The 23,597-nt window shown below is 33.8% G+C and overlaps 2 long non-coding RNA genes across 5 annotated transcripts; one reads left to right on the top strand and one right to left on the bottom strand.

The window, feature by feature from the left end:
* Positions 1-17,978: 17,978 nt before the first annotated feature.
* Positions 17,979-18,961, top strand: LOC134235085 (uncharacterized). The gene is made up of 2 exons (XR_009985328.1): positions 17,979-18,118; positions 18,356-18,961. It is a non-coding gene; the product is annotated as an uncharacterized LOC134235085 (long non-coding RNA).
* LOC134235084 (uncharacterized) lies at positions 18,008-22,028 on the bottom strand. Of its 4 annotated transcripts, XR_009985326.1 has the most exons (8): positions 21,913-22,020; positions 21,245-21,306; positions 20,920-21,061; positions 20,258-20,398; positions 19,052-19,334; positions 18,745-18,863; positions 18,420-18,590; positions 18,008-18,148 (listed from the first exon to the last, which is right to left on the bottom strand). It is a non-coding gene; the product is annotated as an uncharacterized LOC134235084 (long non-coding RNA). The 4 variants fall into 4 exon arrangements; XR_009985325.1 differs by lacking the exon at positions 21,245-21,306 and having other exon boundaries at positions 21,913-22,028; XR_009985324.1 differs by lacking the exon at positions 21,913-22,020 and having other exon boundaries at positions 21,245-21,902.
* Positions 22,029-23,597: the final 1,569 nt, after the last annotated feature.

The following is a 23,597-nucleotide window of genomic DNA, read 5'->3' as shown; positions in this document are numbered from 1 at the left end:
AACTAGTGCTAATTGTAACGGGGACCGTTACAGATGTTCCCCAAACGCTCCCCAACTCCCTTTTGGTGCCATATTCTCTGTAAGCTTCATTAAATAAGACAAACATTATGCATTTGAGTCTTAAACAACGTTTAACTAGAAGGGTACCAAGTTCATTCAAATTTTAGCATTGCACGCGTGCGCATGTGAATGCATGTGCGTAATGACCATATCATCTTGTCTATACAGTCTATATACTTTAATAAACTAAATATTAAAAAGTATTTAATCCAAAAGTATTAAAAAATTTACTAAGGGTGTGATATTGACGCTCATTCAAGTGTATACATATGCAAAAAATCTGCATGAGCATGGTGACATACCTTCTTGTAGAAGCCCATTACATCTATCTATGTTCTAAATCCCACTCCGTTTGGTTGAAAACCAAGGGAGTTACAGCTGATTAAAGTTTCAGCCAATCAGATTACAGCGTACAATTATTATATATCATATTAGGACACGCACATGTATTTCAAAGCATGTGCATGTTGATTTTACCTTCTTGTAGAAGTTCATTATATCTATCTCTGTTCCAAATCCAACCCCGTTTTGTTGTAAACCAAGGGAGTTATAGCTATTTAAAATTTCAGCCAATCAGATTGCAGCGCACGTACACACACGTGCATGGATGTGCATGGTGACCATACCTTATATATCTTGTAGAAGTCTATTATATCTAATCTATGTTCCGCGCAAATCCCATCCTGTTTGATTGAAAAACAAGGGAGTTATAGCTATTTAAAGTTTCAGCCAATCAGATTGCAGCGCACGTGCATGCACGTGTTTTCATGAAAATTGCTATATATCATGTTGTAGGATATCCTAATGCATGGCTATGTTGAAAATTTCAAAGGATTTCATCAAAAAACAAGAAAGATTTTGAGACTTTAGTTTCAGCCAATCAGAGCGAAGCGCACGTGCATGCGCGTAAGATCTTGCTATTTTGACCATGTCATATTGTCTATGTCAGCTACTACTATATCCTTATATTATGAGTTTCAAAGCATTTCATCAAAAAGGTAAATATTTACGCCTATATCAATTAAATCGGTCATTTCACGTTTTGTTCGTGCGCGCTATTGGAAGCAAGTGCACACAAAATGGCATGTTGACAATGTCATCATTATCTACATTTATAATATGTCTATATATTCTAAATATCAAAGCATTACATCGAAAAATGTAAAAGTTACGGCAATTTCAGGTATATTGGTCATTTCACGTGTTGCACGTGCACGCTCTTGCAAGCATGTGCGCGCAAAATGACCTTGATTCCGCAAATCTACATAACATGTCTACTAACCCTAAAAAGGTTTTACCTACTACGGATGAACAGTTTACAAGATCATTCGCGGACAAAAAAGTTCCAGGAAGAAGAAGAAAAATAATAATAATAATAACTAGTGCTAAAAACAATATGTTCTCCAACTCCCTTCTCGTGCCATATTCCCTGTAAGTTTCATTAAAGAAGGCAAAATCCATGCATTTAAGACGTAAACAACGTTTCTCCAAAAGTATACCAAGTATTTCAAATTTAAGCAATGCAGGCATGCGCATGTGATTGCATGAGCGTAATGACGATATCATCTTGTCTACACTGTTTTACTCATTTGCACGTGCACGCACGTGCATGATGACCATACCTTCTTGTAGGAGTCCATTATGTCTGTCTATGTTCTTAATGCCATCCTGTTTGGTTGAAAAACAAGGGAGTTATAGCCATTTAAAATTTAAGCTAATCAGATTGCAGCGCACGTGCATGCGCGTATTTTAAGGACAATTATTATATATCATATTGTAGGACATCTTAAAGTATGCTTATGTTTTAAATTTCAAAGCATTTTGTAAAAAAACAGAAAAGATATTGAGATTTTTGTGTCAGCCAATCAGAGCAAAGCGCACGTGCACGCACATGCATGCATGTGAATGGTGACCATACCATCCTTTAGGAGTCCTTTATGTCTATCTATGTTGTAAATCCCATGCTGTTTGGACGAAAACCAAGGGAGTTATACTCATTTAAAGTTTCAGCCAATCAGATTGCAGCGCACGCGCATGCGCGTGATTTCATGAAAAATTTTATATATCATATTGTAGTACATCCTAATGCATGTCTATGTTAGAAATTTCAAAGCATTTCATCATAAAACAAAAAAGATATTGAGATTTCTGTTTCAGCCAATCAGAGCAAAGCGCACGTGCATGCGCGTGAGTTCATGCAAATTTGACCATGTCATCTTATCTACACATCTTATATATCTTTATATAATGTGTTTCAAAACATTTTATCAAAAAATATATATGTTACAACCATATTAAATATATCAGTCATTTTACTCATTGCACGCGCCCGCACGTGCATGCGAATGCGCGCAAAATGACCTTCGTTCGGCACATCTACACAACATGCCTACTAACCCTAAAAAGGTTTTAACTTAGTTTGGTGAACAGTTTCTGAGAACACTTCCGGACAAAAAAGTACCGGAGAAGAAATAAGAAGAAAAAAGAATAATAACTAGAAACGATCTCGTTGCGAGCAACGAGAGGTCTTCCGTCAGATTCAGGAAAAGAACCTAAAATCGAGTTGAAATAGTGATAAATGAAATTTGGACACAAAGAGGATTGAACCCAGGTCGCCAGCGTGAAAATCAAATGCGCTTTTTTCCTCTTTATTCTCAACACGCTTAAATTACGCGTTTGAGTCCACTGCTCTAAATGTACTTGAATATACTTTTTTAACAATACACCTGTCTAAGAATCAGGAAAGGCGCACCACTACTTATAATTTCGCGCCAAACGCCACAAGTTAATCTGCGCGCATTTTCTTTGGAATGTTTCATTAAATAAGTGTGATAGCTTCAATAGAATAAAGAAAAAGGAACGTTCTTTAAGCCTAAATTTCAAGGTTTAGAAAGTATATTTAACAGATTGTACATATTCAATATCTTATATAGGTAAGTAACACAAAAGAAGTGAAATGGTAATCATTTTTAACTTTTTTAATTACCCGTTTATCCCCAAAGTGAACTAGCCCGATTCTTTACACCTTCATGAAAAGGTAGAGATGGTTCGATGAAAGACATGTCTCGCCCTTCGACATTCAAGTTATCAGATTTCATTTATGTTCAATGTTCAACTTTAAATATCTTTGAGAAAAGAATGATAATATAAACTCCATTAGACGATCTTATTTAAAAAAGGTTTTCTTATTTCTGTCTTTTGTATTAGTTTAATATGACTCAAGTGTGCATGGGAAACACAGTGGTTACGTTTTTGAAAAACTAATAAATTTTGAATACTGCTCTAAATATAGATATGTATACAGTACACCTGCAACAGTACACCTGTCTAAGAATCATAAAAGGCGGTCCACTATTCATAATCTGCCGACAAACACTACGAGTAAATATTCGTGCCTATCCTTTGGACTGATCTATCAAATAGGTGTGATAGCTTCAATGAGATTAAATATTAAATAAAACAACTTCTTATCGCCTTTATTTTATTTCGACGTTAAGAAAGTAAATTTAACACATTGCATACACGTATCTAGCCCAATTACACTAAAGCAGTAAAACAGAAAATAAGTTTTAAGATTGTCACTAAATTGCAGCGTACTACTAGGTGAAAGTCCACGTTGATTTTTTACTTTTCATGTTTCATTTAGTCAAACGCTCAGCTGACTCCATAAGCCCCTACTCGCGAAATGGCGGAGTTGACAGAGACAGCCGCCATCTTGGGTTCGCTTCAGATTTTCAAATATTAATATCTAGAGTTCAGATTAACCAATATTAAAACAACTTATATAGTAAGCATCAATAGAAGTGTCTCTAATAATATTCCAAAAATAAATGAAAAATATTGAAAAACAAAGAAAGTTGAAAATTTGGACTTTTTGAATTGGCGTCCGGCAGCGACAGGAAGTACTGACGACGAACGAAAAGTTGCGTCCTGGAAAGTATTTATCATCATCTATAAACTCTGAAAGTTTCACATTGATATCTTTTACCGTTTTTGAGTTTAATTGTGGACAAAATGTCATTTTAAAATCAGGAAAATGGTCCAAAACTTGGCACCAGAGAGGAATTTCCAAAAACTGTCATGGAACTTTCAAGAGTATCTTACAACACATCTTTCCTGAAAATTTCATGTAATTCTATCCAGTAGTTGTCGAGAAATCGTGTCAGAAAAATAATAATAATAATAATAATAAGAAACAGAGCAATAACTATAAGGTCTTCCGTGAAGACGGAAGACCTTAATAATAATAATAATAATAATAATAATAAGAAACAGAGTAAAAACAATATGTTCCCCAACTTCGTTTGGGGAACATAATAAGAAACAGAGTAAAAACAATATGTTCCCAAACTTCGTTTGGGGAACATAATAAGGCAGCAAAATTCAAATTCTCATTTCTCTACTAGGATTTTTACATCGGGCTCGGAGTTGGTTTTATTCAGAAAGACAGAACTGGGTTCAAGGCGACTAGGGGTACCACACCGGTAATTGACCAATCAAAATGAACTTAGTCAATTGTAGGTCCATACATTAAGCCGATTTTCCTTTCTTTTGAGAGTTTTTTTAATTTCCTTCCAGGCCAGTTTGACAACTCTGGTACCTGTGCCTAGGAAATTTTATCTACTCTATAAATAAATAAAGTTTTTTGACAGGAACTATTTCTCCAGGGCATAGGAGGCTACTTCCTGGGGTGCTTTTGTGATGTTTATAAAGACATGGAAAACACGTGGATTTGAGGGTAGCCCTGTTTGCATATGCAAATAAATCAGAAAATGTCGTGTACGTACCCTGGTTTTTTGGTGTCAGCTAATGTGACAGGTATTGTTTAACACCCCCTTATCAATATTTTTTCATGAATTCAAACACGTGAGGTTTTACTGGAAAGAAACGTGTATTGCTTTTTAATATACCGAAACTCGCTATTTCTGGGGATTGTGTAATTCTAAAAAAAATTCAGATAAATTTCAATGGTGAAATAAAAGAAGAATGCTTGGTATTAAAATATTAATTCATATCAGTAGAATTGAATGCTATTAACGACATCTGGAGAAATAGGCTTTAAAAGGTTTATATCATATCTTTGTTCGTCTGCACTTAAATTTCAAACACGACAGAATTTGTAATTTTTGTCGTAAAAATTCATAATTTCTATACACTTTAGAGACTTAGCGTAAAACTTTCAGGAAACTTTCTATGAAGTCTTTTCTGCACCTTAAGTGGAATTTTATGTCGATCCCAGGCGTCGATTGTGTTTCAGAGAAATTTTCTACGTTGCTATTGATTTTTTTTTTTTTCAGGAGAAGGGGGGGGGGGTATTGACTTACTTATTCTAAGCATTTGTTAAAGTGAGTTTGTAAATACATCTACGAACTTGAGCTGGATTGTGACCTTTGGATCAAGAGGTCAAAGGTCAAAGGTCAAGGTCATCAAAGCATTTCATAAAGAAATATAAAACTATCGGCCATATCAAGTATACAAATCATTTGAGCATTGCACGCGCGCGCAGGTGCAATGCATGAAAGCCATATCACCTTGACTACACTTTTAATATGTTTCTATTCTTTGAGTTTCAAAACGTTTCATCAAAAATTTACGACTATATCAAGTAAATCGATTATTTAACGCAATGCACACGTGCATTCATGTCTTTGCATTCAAGTTTGATAGTAGCATGATGTAGGAATCCGTCATATCTATTCATATTCTAAATTTCATCCTGTTTTGTTGAGAATCAAAAAAGTTATAGGCATTTAAAGTTTAAGCCAATCAGATCGCAGCACACGTGGATGCGCGTGGTTTCTTGAAAAGTTTTATATATCATATTGTAGAACCTCCTAAAGTTTGCCTAAGTTTTAAATTTCATAGCATTTCGTGAAAAAACAGAAAAGATATTGAGATTTTTGTTTCAGCCAATCAGAGCGAAGCGCACGTGCATGCGCGTGAGTTCGTGCTTATTTGACAGTGTCGCCTTATCTACACTATTAATATATCCTTATATAATGAGTTTCAAATCATTTCATTAAAAAATGTAAAAGTTATAGCTATATTAAGTATATCAGTCATTTCACTCATATCACGCGCACGCACGTGCAGGCGTATGCGCGCAAAATGACCTTCGTTCCGCACACCTACACTACACACCTATTAACCCTAAAAAGGTTTTAGCTCAGTTGGGTGAACAGTTTCTGAGAACACTCGCGGACAAAAAAGTACCGGAGAAGAAATAAGAAGAAAAAAGAATAATAATAATAACTAGTGCTAATTGTAACGGGAACCGTTACAGATGTTCCCCAAACGCTCCCCAACTCCCTTCTCGTGCCATATTCCCTGTAAGTTTCATTAAAGAAGGCAAAATATATGCATTTAAGACGTACATGTAAACAACGTTTTTCCAAAAGTATACCAAGTATTTCAAATTTAAGCAATGCAGGCGTGTGCATGTGATTGCATGAGCGTAATGACGATATCATCTTGTCTACACTATTTTACTCATTTGCACGTGCACGCACGTGCATGATAACCATACCTTCTTGTAGGAGTCTATTATGTCTGTCTATGTTCTTAATCCCATCCTGTTTGGTTGAAAAACAAGGGAGTTATAGCCATTTAAAGTTTAAGCCAATCAGATTGCAGCGCACGTGCATGCGCGTATTTTCACGACAATTATTATATATCATATATTGTAGGACATCTTAAAGTATGCTTATGTTTTAAATTTCAAAGCATTTTGTAGAAAAACAGAAAAGATATTGAGATTTTTGTTTCAGCCAATCAGAGCAAAGCGCACGTGCACGCACATGCATGCATGTGAATGGTGACCATGCCATCCTGTAGGAGTCCTTTATGTCTATCTATGTTGTAAATCCCATGCTGTTTGGTTGAAAACCAAGGGAGTTATACTCATTTAAAGTTTCAGCCAATCAGATTGCAGCGCACGCGCATGCGCGTGATTTCATGAAACATTTTATATATCATATTGTAGTACATTCTAATGCATGTCTATGTTAGAAATTTCAAAGCATTTCATCATAAAACAAAAAAGATATTGAGATTTCTGTTTCAGCCAATCAGAGCAAAGCGCACGTGCATGCGCGTGAGTTCATGCAAATTTGACCATGTCATCTTATCTACACAACTTATATATCTTTATATAATGAGTTTCAAAACATTTTATCAAAAAATATAAAAGTTACAACCATATTAAATATATCAGTCATTTTACTCATTGCACGCGCCCGCACGTGCATGCGAATGCGCGCAAAATGACCTTCGTTCGGCACATCTACACAACATGCCTACTAACCCTAAAAAGGTTTTAACTTAGTTTGGTGAACAGTTTCTGAGAACACTTCTGGACAAAAAAGTACCGGAGAAGAAATAAGAAGAAAAAAGAATAATAACTAGAAAGTCTGCTATTGCAAGCAATAGCATATGTCGCCCCGTATTAGACAAGACTTTCATTTTTATCATCACTAAAACAAAAGTCAATAAGCTAAGTTTGAACAACCATTGAGTTATATCAGTCCTTTCCATTGGAAACGGAAGACCTTAATTCGGTACATCCCACTCATTATTTTTAGAATCGGTAGGAGAAGAAAGTAGTGCAGGAAAATTACAAGTTCCTCAATTTGCAGACTTGCATAAAAGAAATCTGGAAGATGTACTGAACTGAGCCTCATACTTGTTAATTGGCAGTATCTTTCCTATGATAAAAGCTTGGGAAATGTAATTTATGAAGAAGATCAGCCGAATTATTTTGTGTATTGTAACGCCAGTGAGAACTCTGAAATTTCCCTCTTTCACTTTCATTTTAGAGGTTCTACCGAAAAACGAATCTGACATGCCACCATCAATTCGAGCATTTCTGCATTGCAGAGAGCTGATGTGTGTTATGAGATAATAAATCATGTGTGAACTTTCTCAGTTTAGCGGAATCATGAACATTTTCGGCGAGATGAATGTTTTGTATACAGTGGTGATCAAGGCTTTGCGAACCATCAGGAGCGGATCAAAGAATTTATGAATGAATAAAAACTATGGAAATGACGTACCAATTTTTTAATTTATACTTGCACTATCTAATGAAATGAATAATATACAAGTGATAGATATACAAGAAAACGCGAAATGATAATAAATGCAGCTGACAATCGTTATTTTTTTTTATATAGATAAAATAAAATATTTATAAATTCAAGAGACAAAACAGAAGGAGAATGAATGATGGCAAAATATCACATGACGGGAACTGAATTTTATGAATGAAGATTTTAAAAAGTTACTTGTAAGTTGTATATGTTATATCTGTGTATTCTACTTGGCTGTGTGCTTCATAAAAAGAGGGGGGGGGGCGTCTTGAACATAGTAAATAGCCATAACGTTTGAACAGTAAGTACTAGGGCTTTCGTATTTCAAAAATGTAAATCCTTGTGAAAAGAACTTTTATTGGATACGACTAACTTTGACCCTTTGACCTAGACCTTGGAGAACACGTGTACATCTGAATCTTTTTTTCTGTTTCGTTTCTATGGCAACCGTGAGCGACTCATTACAATTATTTTGAAAGTAGAAATCACTTTGACACATTGCAAGGAATAAACATTGAAAGTTTCAAAACGATTGCCTGAGTAGTTATTGAGAAAATCGAAATTAAAGAATTTTAACTTTCACCTGGTTTCCATGGCAATAATCGATTATATGAAAATTTTAAATACGAGTTGCAGAACTACAGATACTAATCATTAAAATAAGAAAAGTTTCATGACGAACGTTTAAGGGACCAGAGAGAACACTCTCGGACAAAATTTGTCGCTTTTTACAGGTTTCCATGGCAACGGTAGACATATTGGAACTGAACGACCTCACTGCACAACTACAACCAGTGATCGTCCTTGAAGGAAAGTTTCAGGAAGATTGTCCCAGCCATCTCCGAGATATCAAATGAAAGGTCTTGTGAACAGCCTGGATAAAAAAAACATGCGTACAATATCAATATGTCGTCCCCGACTTTTGTTCGGGGCGACATAATAACTCCTGAATTTTTCTCATCAATAACTCCTGAATTTTCCCCTTCAATTCGAGCATTTCTGCATTGCAGAGAGCTGATGTGTGTTATGAGATAATAAATCATGTGTGAACTTTCTCAGTTTAGCGGAATCATGAACATTTTCGGCGAGATGAATGTTTTGTATACAGTGGTGATCAAGGCTTTGCGAACCATCAGGAGCGGATCAAAGAATTTATGAATGAATAAAAACTATGGAAATGACGTACCAATTTTTTAATTTATACTTGCACTATCTAATGAAATGAATAATATACAAGTGATAGATATACAAGAAAACGCGAAATGATAATAAATGCAGCTGACAATCGTTATTTTTTTTTATATAGATAAAATAAAATATTTATAAATTCAAGAGACAAAACAGAAGGAGAATGAATGATGGCAAAATATCACATGACGGGAACTGAATTTTATGAATGAAGATTTTAAAAAGTTACTTGTAAGTTGTATATGTTATATCTGTGTATTCTACTTGGCTGTGTGCTTCATAAAAAGAGGGGGGGGGGCGTCTTGAACATAGTAAATAGCCATAACGTTTGAACGGTAAGTACTAGGGCTTTCGTATTTCAAATATGTAATCCTTGTGAAAAGAACTTTTATTGGATACGACGAACTTTGACCCTTTGACCTAGACCTTGGAGAACACGTGTACATCTGAATCTTTTTTTCTGTTTCGTTTCTATGGCAACCGTGAGCGACTCATTACAATTATTTTGAAAGTAGAAATCACTTTGACACATTGCAAGGAATAAACATTGAAAGTTTCAAAACGATTGCCTGAGTAGTTATTGAGAAAATCGAAATTAAAGAATTTTAACTTTCACCTGGTTTCCATGGCAATAATCGATTATATGAAAATTTTAAATACGAGTTGCAGAACTACAGATACTAATCATTAAAATAAGAAAAGTTTCATGACGAACGTTTAAGGGACCAGAGAGAACACTCTCGGACAAAATTTGTCGCTTTTTACAGGTTTCCATGGCAACGGTAGACATATTGGAACTGAACGACCTCACTGCACAACTACAACCAGTGATCGTCCTTGAAGGAAAGTTTCAGGAAGATTGTCCCAGCCATCTCCGAGAAACAGCCTGGATAAAAAAAACATGCGTACAATATCAATATGTCGTCCCCGAAATCGTTCAAAACATAATAATAATAATAATAATAATAATAATAAGAAACAGAGTAAAAACAATATGTTCCCCAACTTCGTTTGGGGAACATAATAAGAAACAGAGTAAAAACAATATGTTCCCCAACTTCGTTTGGGGAACATAATAACTAGATGAGATCTCGTTGTGAACAACGAGTGGGTCTTCCGTTCGATTCTTGATGAGATGAGATAAGATTTTGATTAAGATTTTTTTACAATGATAATTTTCTTAAGAAAAACGATTGTGCTGCCGTTATGGTATTTTTTAAATATTGAACGTTAAACTGTTATAAATTCAAATTCTGGCCCCTCTTGGCCCTTTATGTAAGGGACCAGCCCTTTTTTCTTCAAATCATCTAAAAGATCTCATGCTTTTTAACACTTTTTGTTCATAAAGTGTCCAGAGATTGTTTTTCATTTTCGAGTTATTAGAAAAGGAAATATTTAGGGTCCAACCCTTCAACTCCCTAATGGGGAGGTTTAGCGAAAAATGAAAGGTTTCATATTGTTCAGAAAATGATTTTGAACATCTTTTGTTCAATATTACTTCTCAAAATATTTCTTACTTTCGAGATATGAAGTGTCAAAGATTTAGCATTCTGGCCCCTTGTGGTCCCTAATTATGTACCATACGACATAAAAATCATAATATATAGTTGTAAATTGTTGAGATAAACATCTTTGCTTCAGTAATGTATTACAAAATATTAAGTGCTAAAGAGTTATTGATTGAAGACATTTGGCCCCTCTTGGCCCTTAATTTGACTGCCCAGCCCCTTTTTCTTTATTTCGACTTAAAACTCTTAGAATTTTGAACACTTTTTGTTCAACAACTATTCAGAGATTCTTTTTCGTTTTCGAGTTATTCGCAAAAGAAATATTTAGGGGCCAACCCTTCAACTCCCTAATGGGGATGTTTAGCAAAACATGAAAGGTTGCATAATGTTTAGAACATGATTTTAAACATCTTTTGTTCAATATTGCTTCTCAAAATATTTCTCACTTACGAGATATAAAGCGTCAAAGATTTAGCATTCTGGCCCCTTCTGGCCCCTAATCATGTACCATACGACATGAAAATCATAATATATAGTTGTAGATGGCTGAAATCAACATATTTGCTTCAGTAATGTATTACAAAATATTAAAAGAGAAAGAGTTATCGATTGAAGACTCTTGGCCCCTCTTGGCCCCTAATTTGAGTGTCCAGCCCCTTTTACTGGATTTCATCTTAAAGCTCTTAGGATTTTGAGCACTTTTTGTTCAACAACTATTCAGAGATTCTTTTTAGTTTTCGAGTTATTCATAAAAGAATTATTTAGGGGCCAACCCTTCAACTCCCTAATGGGGTCGTTTAGCGAAAAATGAAAGGTTTCATATTGTTCAAAACATGATTTTGAACATCTTTTGTTCAATGTTGCTTCTCAAAATATTTCTTATTCTCGAGATATAAAGCGTCAAAGATTTAGCATTCTGGCCCCTTGTGGCCCCTAATTATGTACCATACGACATGAAAATCATAATATATAGCTGTAGATGGTTGAGATAAACATCTTTGCTTCAGTAATGTATTACAAAATATTAACAGCTAAAGAGTTATCGATTGAAGACTTTTGGCCCCTCTTGGCCCCTAATTTGAGTGCCCAGCCCCTTTTTCTGGATTTCATCTTGAAGCTTTTAGGATTTTGAACACTTTTTGTTCAACAACTATTCAGAGATTCTTTTTCGTTTTCGAGTTATTTGCAAAAGAAATATTTAGGGGCCAACCCTTCAACTCCCTAATGGGGACGTTTAGCGAAAAATGAAAGGTTGCATATTGTTCAGAACATGATTTTGAACATCTTTTGTTCAATATTACTTGTCAAAATATTTCTCACTTTCGAGATCTAAAGCATCAACGATTTGGCATTCTGGCCCTTTGTAGCCCCTAATTATGTAATATACGACATAAAAATCATGATATACAGTTTTAGATTGTTGAGATAAACATTTTTGCTTCAGTAATGTATAGCAAAATATTGACTGTTAAAGAGTTATCGAAAAAAGACTTTTAGCCCTTTTTGGCCCCTAATTTGAGTGTCCAGCCCCTTTTTCTTGATATCATCTTAAAGCTCTTAGGATTTTGAGCACTTTTTACTCAACAACTATTCACAGATTCTTTTTCGTTTTCGAGTTATTCGCAAAAGAAATATTTAGGGGCCAACCCTTCAACTCCCTAATGGGGACGATTAGCGAAAAATGAAAGGTTTCATATTGTTCACAACATTATTTTGAACATCTTTTGTTCAATATTACTTATCAAAATATTTCTCACTCTCGAGATATAAAGCGTCAAAGATTTGGCATTCTGGCCCCTTGTGGCCCCTAATTATGTACCATACGTCATAAAAATTATGATATATAGCTGTAGATTGTTGAGATAAACATTTTTGCTTCAGTATTATATTACAAAATATTAACTGATAAAGAGTTATCGATTAAAGACTTTTGGCCCCTTTCTGCCCCTAATGTGATGAGTCAGCATTTTTTTCTTGATATCATTTGGAAGATCTCGTTGTTCTGCACAAATGATGTTCAGTATGTTCTTACAAAATATTTATACTTTAAAAGATATGATGCAAAATGTCTCCAAAAATCACTCGTGATTCGTGTCCTAAATTTTGACCCCTACCGAGCTTCCATACTAGGTACTTCCGGAAACTATCCAAACTCCCAGTAACATGGGGACATGTCCTCTATCATCACTGAAAATTTCTCAGCGCTCTAGCTCAAGCCGTTTTCGAGAAAATGAACGGACAAGGAGGTCCTCTGAATTTTGATAAAAGGGCGATAACTCTAGACCGGAAGTGATTTTCACAAAATCCTTCAGCCGGTATAAACTTCAGATTATCCTGCAACATCCCTGAAAATTTGAAGCAAATCCATCCAACCATCTCTGAGAAATCTTCTGCACAAAATTTGTGCAGAAAAAAAGAATAATAATAATAATAACTAGATACGATCTCGTTGCGAGCAACGAGTGGGTCTTCCGTCCGATTCTTGATAAGATGAGATGAGATTTTGACTGAGATTTTCATTCAAAAGTAATGATAATGTTGCATATTGTGTAGAACATAATTTTGAACATCTTTTGTTCAAAATCAAACCATCAAATCAATATCAAAGTATTTCCCACTTTCTGTTTTTCGATGAAGGTATTAAATCCCTAATAGGATCAAATTCAGTGAAATTGAATACATAACAAATATGTAGGCATTGAATAATCAGTTTATCTAAACATTATTCCCATTTATTACCGGCCGCCAGGTGGCGGTCGGTTATTTGATATGAAAATCTTAAGTCGCTGTGCGTTTCTGCGGAGTTAACAATTTCAATAAAAATTTAACATTCATATCGCCGGCGAATCAATATTAAACAAAGATTTTCTAAATGTTTAGGAAAAAGCACAATAATCGTAAAATTAAATTTTATAAATAATGGGGTAAATATTTCATCCAATCCTGATTGACAAACTCTGACTTAACTGAAGTGCGGAGAAAATTAGTGCGAGTGTTAGACATAGTCTAAAAGAAAGATTCAGTTGCAAATCAACAATTTTACTCTCTCTTTTTAAAACACGATTTGCTGTATTTATTTAAAATGAAGTGTATATTTAAACATTTCCTATGGATATTTTTCAATAATATGAAGAAAAAATAGATTTTTTAAAAGCACATTATCTTACGAAATGTTGGTCTAGGGGACTAGGATAGAGCGCGTTTTAGTTACAATATGCCAAACATTTTCCCGCCACATCTCAACATTGAATGAAAGAGAAGAAATGAAGTGGTGGATCTAGAAGGAATGGGGGAGTTAACATCCTCTAAGAGAGAGCGAGGAGCCCCATATGTTACATATTTGTTGCGTTTTTATAAAGGTAAAACTGTATATAACTAAAACTACTTAAACAGCAAACTTCCACCAAAGTTCGTTAATTTGTATCAAACTGAGTGCAGAGACGCAGAGGACTATGCACAGTTTAATTGTTTATACATGTAATATTGTACATGCATTATGCATGAAGAAAATCGGCATTATCTCATGCATTTTTTCATGTCACGAGGATATTTAAAGTTTTTAACAGATAAATATAAGAAGATATATAAGAAATTAAAAAAAAAAAAAAAACAGATCACACAAATTTCAGTTTCTGAAAGGAACTTCAACAATTATATAAATTGGTTTGCGGCCGATTTTTGACGCTTGCGTCAATATGTTTCTTGCTACTATTAGTATGTATAGTTGGATGTGTCCTAATTTATGACGTTGAATGTTGGTAAGAGTTATCTTCCCTTTTTTAATTGATAAAAAAAAAATCAAATAAAAAATATTGTATACAGTAAACAAATGTTTTCAATTGTTAATCTTTTTTTAATGTTTTGATGCATTTTTCCACTGCAGAATTTATTGATATTCAAGGTATTTGAATTTTTCTTCATAATTTACTCTAATGAAATATTTACCCCTTACCCGAATGTAAACGTTTTTATACATAACTTATCATGATTTTAGGTTCTATAGATATTGATTGCATTAGTTAGGCAAGCTTTTTTGAAAAGCTATCACTTGTAAAATATTTCAAAATGTATTATGTTTTCGTGTAAATTACTTGAATCTGTATGACTCGTCGAGAAACATTTGATGAAAAAGACTATTTTTCGCTGAATAATGAAGCCACTGCGTAGCAGCAGTCAACATTGCTTGATGATGGGTGATATTCAGTAAAATAGCTACTGTGCAGAATTTATGTGCGCATGGTTCACTGATTATGCATTTTTATAAAACATTTAGTTAATTTAATAAATATTGCATGTAGTTTAGTGTAACATTGAAAATGTTCATCCCTTTAAGAAAACTGTTGTCAACCGAGGCGCTATACATGTAATATTTATATAATATGTTTCAAATATCAATTCAATATTATTAAGACTTTCATAGGCGTTGGAACCGCCTATGTAAGCGCCCCCCCCCTTTTTTTTCCAAATAGATACTTAGTACAGACATTGAACATTGTTCCGTAGGTTTAGCCCCCCCCCCCCCCCACTTTCCACAGACACGTCGCATTATTGGTAAAAAATGGGTCCGAACCTAACCACTACCCCCCCCCCCCCCCCCCCGAAATAGGATTTTCGTGTTTGGGACATTTCCCTTTTTTGTGCTTGTCAGTTTTTTTTTTTTTTTTTTTTTTTTTTTTAAAGGTCTTATTTTTTTTTACACTTAGCCCCCCCCCCTTCCAATTTCAATTTCCTTCCGACGCCAATGACTTTAAAACACGTCTTTAAACATGTAATATGATAAGTTATTTATTATATAAATAATTTTAACTTAATTATTCATTTGGGGGTTAAGAATAATAATTTCTTTGAATGACAGACTCTATCGCAGTTTAATACGAAATGTGGATGTTGTTAGTGCTGAAAGTTCTACAATGTTAGATTTTATAAAGAACTAGTTTTTTGCTAGTAGCATATATAAATAGGTGTCTACTGATTTAGGAACATTTCAGTCAAAAGAAGCCAAAAGCATGCAGGCGACAGATGAAGGATTTCTTGGAAAACATTAGCTTAATTCTATTTGGGGGGGGGGGTATGTGATTTGAATTAAAAAAAAAATATTTCATGTCAATAAATGTAATCTGATAATCAAATGTTTCTGCTGTAACAGGCGTTAGCATACATTTATATGCCCCCCTTAATTTTATCAAATGTTTATTTAGGCTTATTTTATTCTCTGAATTTTTAATTATACGGTATTAATCAGCCCTTTTCATATGGTAACTTGTAGTAATCATATGGGTTTTGATTCTGAATTTGAATTGCCTTTCCTGATCTTGTTTTTTCTTTCTTTTCTATGTCTTTGTAATGTTATTGATATTTTCTTATGTTTCTTTTTCGATATATTATATTTTCTGAGCAGCATTTTTACAACATGTCTAGATATTACATCCATCATATCAAAGCTGTTTACATTTAGTTCTTAAAAATTCGAAATATATACCGTACGACTTGTGGAGAACCAAATTGTTTACTTAGTCTGGTCCCCTTCCCACAATTCCGTTCGCGCACTCTCTACATTGAGGTCAGGCATCGGTTGATTCACTGTTAGACGTTGCGCAATTTCAAAATGGAGGACAAAGTAAGTAACCATCTCGAGAAATAATTGCTCATATCTATTTGTTTTACATCATGACAACTTATTTCATCAATGCTTACTGTTAACCAAAGTTGTTTTCTATTTATTTTTTTATTCATTTGATTTATTTTGCGTAAATTTACACTGTTATCACTGGTTTAAAAAATGTTTACATTTTAAGAACGTGGAGGTAGTCAAAATTGACCCCCAATATTTCCTTTGTCGTGGACCGACATCAAAATTTTATTGTCTAGTCTAATGTATATATGAATGATCTATGTTAGGATATACAATGTTTTATATGTCGCTCCTTATTTAATATAGTAAAAGCACCCCAGATTTTTTATCATAATTCTATCAACAATTAGCATGTGCTCTGGCCTACTATTGCATATATTTGACATAAAACAAAGGTTTAATGTTTCTATATTGTTTGTATTTTGCTTTTTACACACATCACAACAATTCTCACTCACAGTCTCAAACTGTTATCCAAAGTATCCAGTCAGAAACTGTCTTCTGAAGGTGTTGCACCTAACAAATTTTTTCATGTTATAATCTTGAGTTAGATTTTTAGTAAAGAAAATTTTTTCCAAATATTTTACTAATTATTGACGATTCCCTAATACACATACATTTATATTCTTAGATATTTTTATATCTTTTTTTTTTTAAATTGTATAATGCTGTGGAATTATTTTGATGTGACTGTGGAGGTCAGTTTTTGTGGACAGACATAACTATATAATTTTGTTTTGTGGACAGGACATAATTTATAAAGGTTAACCAAACAATAATTAAATGAATCTGTGGACTTATAAAATATCCAAATAAGCATTTGTGGAAATAAAAATGTAGCTGATTCACTTGATGTTCAATCCAAAAATGTTAGTCCTCCTTCCTCAAACAATGATGATTCCATAGAAGAATTATGAATAGCTGCAGAACTGTAGCTCTCTAAAAAAATATTTTGACAGACCTGAGAGCTACAGTACCACACACTGAAAGAACTGTATATTTATTGTGGACAAAATTTGTGCTTGCTTCTGTATTAATTCTTCCCTACTTCTCTTAGTATCAAGTACTCTCGTAGTTTACAACTGCATGAAGCATTGCAAGACCGAAATATTTTGCAAACCAAAGTGGTAGTATAAATAGACGAAATTTTCAATGATCTCAATTTCAGGTCCAAGAGGGCTACTAACATCAATTATAAGGAATGTTTTGTTGTGAAAACAGTGAAAGAATATGTTAGGAACACATGGTTAGTAATATTTTGAGATGACGGTTTAAAAACATGGAGAAATAAATCAGGAAACATTTCTTGTGCGCTATATACAGTTTTTTTTCAATAGGTGGCACTGTAGCTCTCAGGTTTGCCCCCAATATTTTTTTCAGAGAGCTACAGTTCTGCAGCTAATAGAAAAATAGAGTTCTACCTGTTTAAAATAGACAGACAAAGTAAATCCTCATTATTTTTCCATGAATTAAGACTTCTGCTATGCAAAGTAAGAAGAAGATATGAAACAAAAGCCCGTGAGAAAATGTCAACATCAATCATTTATGAATGAAGATGGAGTCTCTAGCCTAAAATTTCTTGAGATAATCAGTGTTGTCTGGTTCATCCAATCAGAATGATCACTCCATTTGCAGACTATCAGGTATTCTTTGGTTCTGTCAATACTTTGGACCTGAAAAAAAATATTGATTCAACATATTTTAATCCGACATACAGATTTCAGTGTATGAAAATACTTTAAGAAGGTCTGTCAGTATGTAAAGTAAAATTTCAAGGTATAATAAAAATTCAGATCATGCTTATCATATTACAAGTACAAGTAACATGAACCGTTTACCTATTTAAAAAATGCATTTACATGGTCATTTCTCATTTTCAGGTTCCAATCTGAAGTATACAAGGGAAGAGTAAAATCTTTTTCATTCCTATTTACAAACACTTACTAGATCCAGAAGAATATCCTGATTGTTTTGTGCACCATAAGATGAATTTCAATCTGACACATAATTCTGAAAAATTGAGTGGAACACCATGATCACTGGATGGTCTTCTTCAAGCTGGCATGTCTTTGTCACAATATCTTGACTCTGCATTGCCATCAAAACTTTGCATTCCTTAAAATACAAAGACAATTTTTATAAACTAAAACAACAGACTTGATAAAAAGGCTAATATTAAAAAAAACGTGTCATTATTTACCCCATTTTTTTCCTTTTTAATTATTTTATGAAATTAAAACCCTTGCAAAAATTAGAACCTGCGACTTACTGTCAAGCAGAGGTGTCCGGAAATAAGATAAACAGCTCCTTTAAGTTGAAGAATGCCGAGAATATCTGAATGCTATGGATTCATGGTGTCATCATACTGTATATATCCACCACTGAAGCCTAAGATATAAATGTTCGAAAGTAATTATAGTGATCATATTTCTGGTACAGTGACAGCAAATTTTAAGTATTTTGTGAATAAAAAAATTGAATCCACAGCTTTTGATTTAATTTGATTGTTTGTTTACATTTGCTTGAAAATTAAATTAAATTAGAAATAGTGGTAAATCTATTTCTGCATTATTTACCGATAGGACAAACCCCTCCTTGGCGGTAGATACAATATTTTCCTGCAGGCCAGCTTGGCGAAATTCTATTTTCTTCCGTTTTCTTCTAAGCAAAAAATTTTTAAAATGTAGAGGTGGGCTTGATGTCAGCATTAAATGTGGAACTTGTGTGGTCCATCCTGGTGTCTTTAATATGATGTGTAAAACTGCCTTCATAAAAACCCACTGGGACAGCCAGTTACATGTATCCAGGTACTTAATCTGGTAAAGGTGTCAGACGGCCATTTTGTTGAAATCATTCGATCTGAAGAAATAAATATTAGGTACCAAAAGCTTTTCTGAAATTAATTCATCTTATTCTTTAATCTATATAAGATATACATGTATTTGTTACATTTGCCTCTGTTTTGCTAGGTTGAAGTAAGGACTTATTTGACCTTGACCTGAGTTGACCGTGCCTTGGAGAAATAACATAAAAAAGTCATGATGGAGCTAGTCTTTTGGCACTCCAAACTTTTATGCGGAGTATGCAGATTCAATTTGATGTAAAATACAATCTAATTAAAATTAGATGCTAGATCTGCTCACATACTCGCTACACTAACATCTAACAACATACCATTGAGGGTCATGTTAGAGGTCAATTTCTATTAACCAATCAAATCGTCGCTGGCAAAATCATCATATATTGTTGAAGCGAATAAGTCTAGAGCCGTTCCGAATTTGACCTCTGACGTGACCCTCAATGGGATGTTGTTAGATGTTAGTGTAGCGAGTATGCGAGCGGATCTAACATCTAATTTTAATTAGATTGATGTAAAATAATGAAGGAATTTTTGAAAATAAAAGAACATTTTTAAATTTTTTGTACAATTTTCTATCATTACCGGACTTTCAGAAAAGTGTGGCATTCTCGACACTACATGTAGTTAAAGTATCCCAAATGGCAAATAGATTCTCATTTGTTAAGAAATTAATAACATCAGAACTTAAAATTTTTGTTGACGACGATGAAATGACCTAAGTCGTACCTCTTTGCCGTGCGAGATGCTGTTATTGAGTATTTGTTACACTCGTTGACATTCTCCCAAATTTTTTCCCCTATATATTTCAACAGTGAATGAAAGCTTTGTAAATTTCAGATGCTTAATATGTAACATCTAGAACACCACACCTTATTGAAAGCCAAAGGAAAACAGAGCATTGTATATGTACTAAGTTAAATACCCCCCATCAAAATGAGTCGGACATCCGGTAGAGAGATCCAGACCCTCCGGACAGCGACAAGTACATGTGTCCTTGTCAAAGGCGGGTTTACCAGAGTTGGCACAGGTCAAAGAGAAACTGGTACACTGGTACACTTCAGACCTATAAACAGAATATAGTGAACTGAACATAAAGCGAAGAGCATTACCTAATACAGTAAAACTCGGTTTTACAGAAATTACATCCTATATCCTTTTAAAATTCCTTACATCCATTTTATTCATTATATATAAGGTATTTGCTTAATTTATATTGCTGAGAATACAAGATAACTTCTCTATTCTGTGAATTCACAATATCCATCATGGCATATTTGTATTTAACAAGTTTAACTGTATGAACTTTGACTTGCTTTTTGAGTCCTGATATACACCATATTAATTTGCATATTATTCCTTTTGTAAATTTGTAAAATAATTTATAATTAATTTGACTTACTCTCCTCATAGCTAATATCATTTGAACTGATAAATCTGTTTCACGGTTATATCATTGTTGTCTGTTCCTTGAATTGTACTTACAATAAGATTGCAACCATGCAATGACTTGGAGAAAAGGACAAACATTTTAAGGAGTGCAAGATTAATTTAAACAAATTACTCTGCAAGTTTAAACTGTACCACCCTATAAATGGGCTGTTGAGGGGTTGTTCCTGTTGGGCTTCCATGCTCTCTTTTGGCTGACCATCATGTCTTTAATACAGGGGATTTGTTTTCGGTATCCTGGTAAATTTTATGAAATTTATGCAATGAACGATGGAAAAGCCTAAAAAAGAAACATACAAAATAGAGATATTTATGATTATCTGAAAGCTATAATGAACCTGTTACAACATAAAAAGGATTGGTACATTTTTCAAAATGTATTGCCTTGGCAAGTTGGCATTACAGTTCAATGTATGAAAAATTATTATGTATGCAAGGATATTAATAGATTGTGGTGACCTACCAAAGTAGCACCACCTCTAACTGCTAAACATCTGTATAGTGGTGGGATTCACTTCCACAAGCCTTCATGAAAATTACATGTTAGACTCACGCTATCATGTAAATATTATGCTGGGTAAAGTGGAAGGAAATTAAGGTACCAGCTAGGGGAATCATAATAAAACAAAATAAATACACAGGGGTTTTAATCCCTTCCCCTTTTCAGCTTTTATGATGATTGCATGGACAGCAAAATACAAACAGTATAGAAACATTAAACCTTTGTTTTATGTCAAATATATGCAATAGTAGGCCAGAGCACATGCTAATTGTTGATAGAATTATGATAAAAAATCTGGGGTGCTTTTACTATATTAAATAAGGAGCGACATATAAAACATTGTATATCCTAACATAGATCATTCATATATACATTAGACTAGACAATAAAATTTTGATGTCGGTCCACGACAAAGGAAATATTGGGGGTCAATTTTGACTACCTCCACGTTCTTAAAATGTAAACATTTTTTAAACCAGTGATAACAGTGTAAATTTACGCAAAATAAATCAAATGAATAAAAAAATAAATAGAAAACAACTTTGGTTAACAGTAAGCATTGATGAAATAAGTTGTCATGATGTAAAACAAATAGATATGAGCAATTATTTCTCGAGATGGTTACTTACTTTGTCCTCCATTTTGAAATTGCGCAACGTCTAACAGTGAATCAACCGATGCCTGACCTCAATGTAGAGAGTGCGCGAACGGAATTGTGGGAAGGGGACCAGACTAATTGTTTACTAGGTTAGCGGTAAATCTAGTCTTTCGCTTTTTTGGCAAGTGATACTGCTGATTCAGTAATTAATGTGCATATTTTCTAAAGTTTTAATACATTAATGAATTCATTTAAATCTAGAAAATGTGCCTGAAAAGTTTATGCGCCGATAAGAAAGACCTCGCAAAAAATTCAAAATCGGGGACCGTCGGGGGTCGAGCGTCAGGGAGACTACATTTACCACTTCCCCCATTTCTGGCAGAACGATAAACTACGCAGTTATTGTGCAGTCACAAAACAACAAGAAGTAAACGTTAAAACTTGCAACAAAGAACCAAGTGACATATTTGAAAAGCAAGACAGAGCGTGTTCTAAGAGGTGTCTGTCATCGTAAGTATTTCAAAATGCTTGCTAATTTTAAAATAATAGTGTTGAATACAAATACATGTTATGCGCGCCATTTTGATGTTGCGAGGACGAAGGCAACGGGTGATGCCCACGCTGTGTGCGATGTACAACGGCTGGAGAAATAGTTTTCACAAAGACGGAGCGAGGCCGGCTTATCATTTTATAGTTACAATTAAACGCCAAATCTTAAGTCAACACTTATTCTGTTGTTGTTTTTTTAAAATTACAAATCACTGCACAAGTCAGTGTTATGAATATCTTACTGATTGAGTACAGTTTATGACCATAAGTGATTCATAATTGCATTTTACACATATCACAAAGGAAGCAATTTTTAGAGAAAAAAATAAAACTAACAATGTGGGGTCCATTGTAGCCAAATTTTTATGACTTTTTCATCAATTCATTAGGTCCAGCCCTCAGACTATTTTTACCGATGTAACTCTTTATAGCTACATGTACCTTAGTATTTAAACCTACAGGAAGTAACTATTTTAACTTACTTTTTGCTATAATTATGTTTTGTGGTCAAATGTAGGAATGGCGCAATATATTGAACAGCAAATTTCTTGATACAGTCACACTCATGATCAATGAAACAAAATTTTGGCTATTTTTTATATTGTACATTAACAATTTTGTATATATTACTATGTAAGATTGTAAATTTATGAAATACTCATTTTCTGGCTTAATTTTTTTTTATGCATTTTTTTTTTTGCATTTATTATCAGTATGTCTGCATTATATTTCCTGCTCACGATATTGCGCTGTTCCTGTGTTTGGCCACAAAATCTATGTAAAGCAAAAATTAAGTAAAACTAGCTACTTTAAGTAGGTTTGAATATCTATGCACCTAAATGTAGCTGCATACTGACTGTGAAATCACAAATTTTGGTGGGGTTGAATTTTCGTTGTTTTCGAGGTAAGACGAAACCCACAAATTCATGTCCACCACAAAATGTTTCATACGTAAGAACTTGTAATTTCTTGATCCATGAAATCAAATCTCCATGAACGAAGGCCAAAATTGAAAACATGTTTGTTTGCTGCTTACCAATCCAGAATTTTAGGAATGGGTTGGTAGGAAAATTATCCTTTTTTTTGTATTTAACTTCAAATGGAATTACCATTAAAATAAATAGAAAATCAATATGTTCATGTACACATATACAGAATTGTTTTTTT

Source organism: Saccostrea cucullata, unplaced genomic scaffold, assembly GCF_032062105.1.
Source record: "Saccostrea cucullata isolate Sc308-1 unplaced genomic scaffold, CSIRO_AGI_Scuc_v1 ctg5782, whole genome shotgun sequence".
NCBI classification, from domain to species: Eukaryota; Metazoa; Mollusca; class Bivalvia; order Ostreida; family Ostreidae; genus Saccostrea; species Saccostrea cuccullata.
The sequence above is the reverse complement of the archived record's forward strand: the minus strand, read 5'-3'. Positions and strand labels throughout refer to the sequence as shown.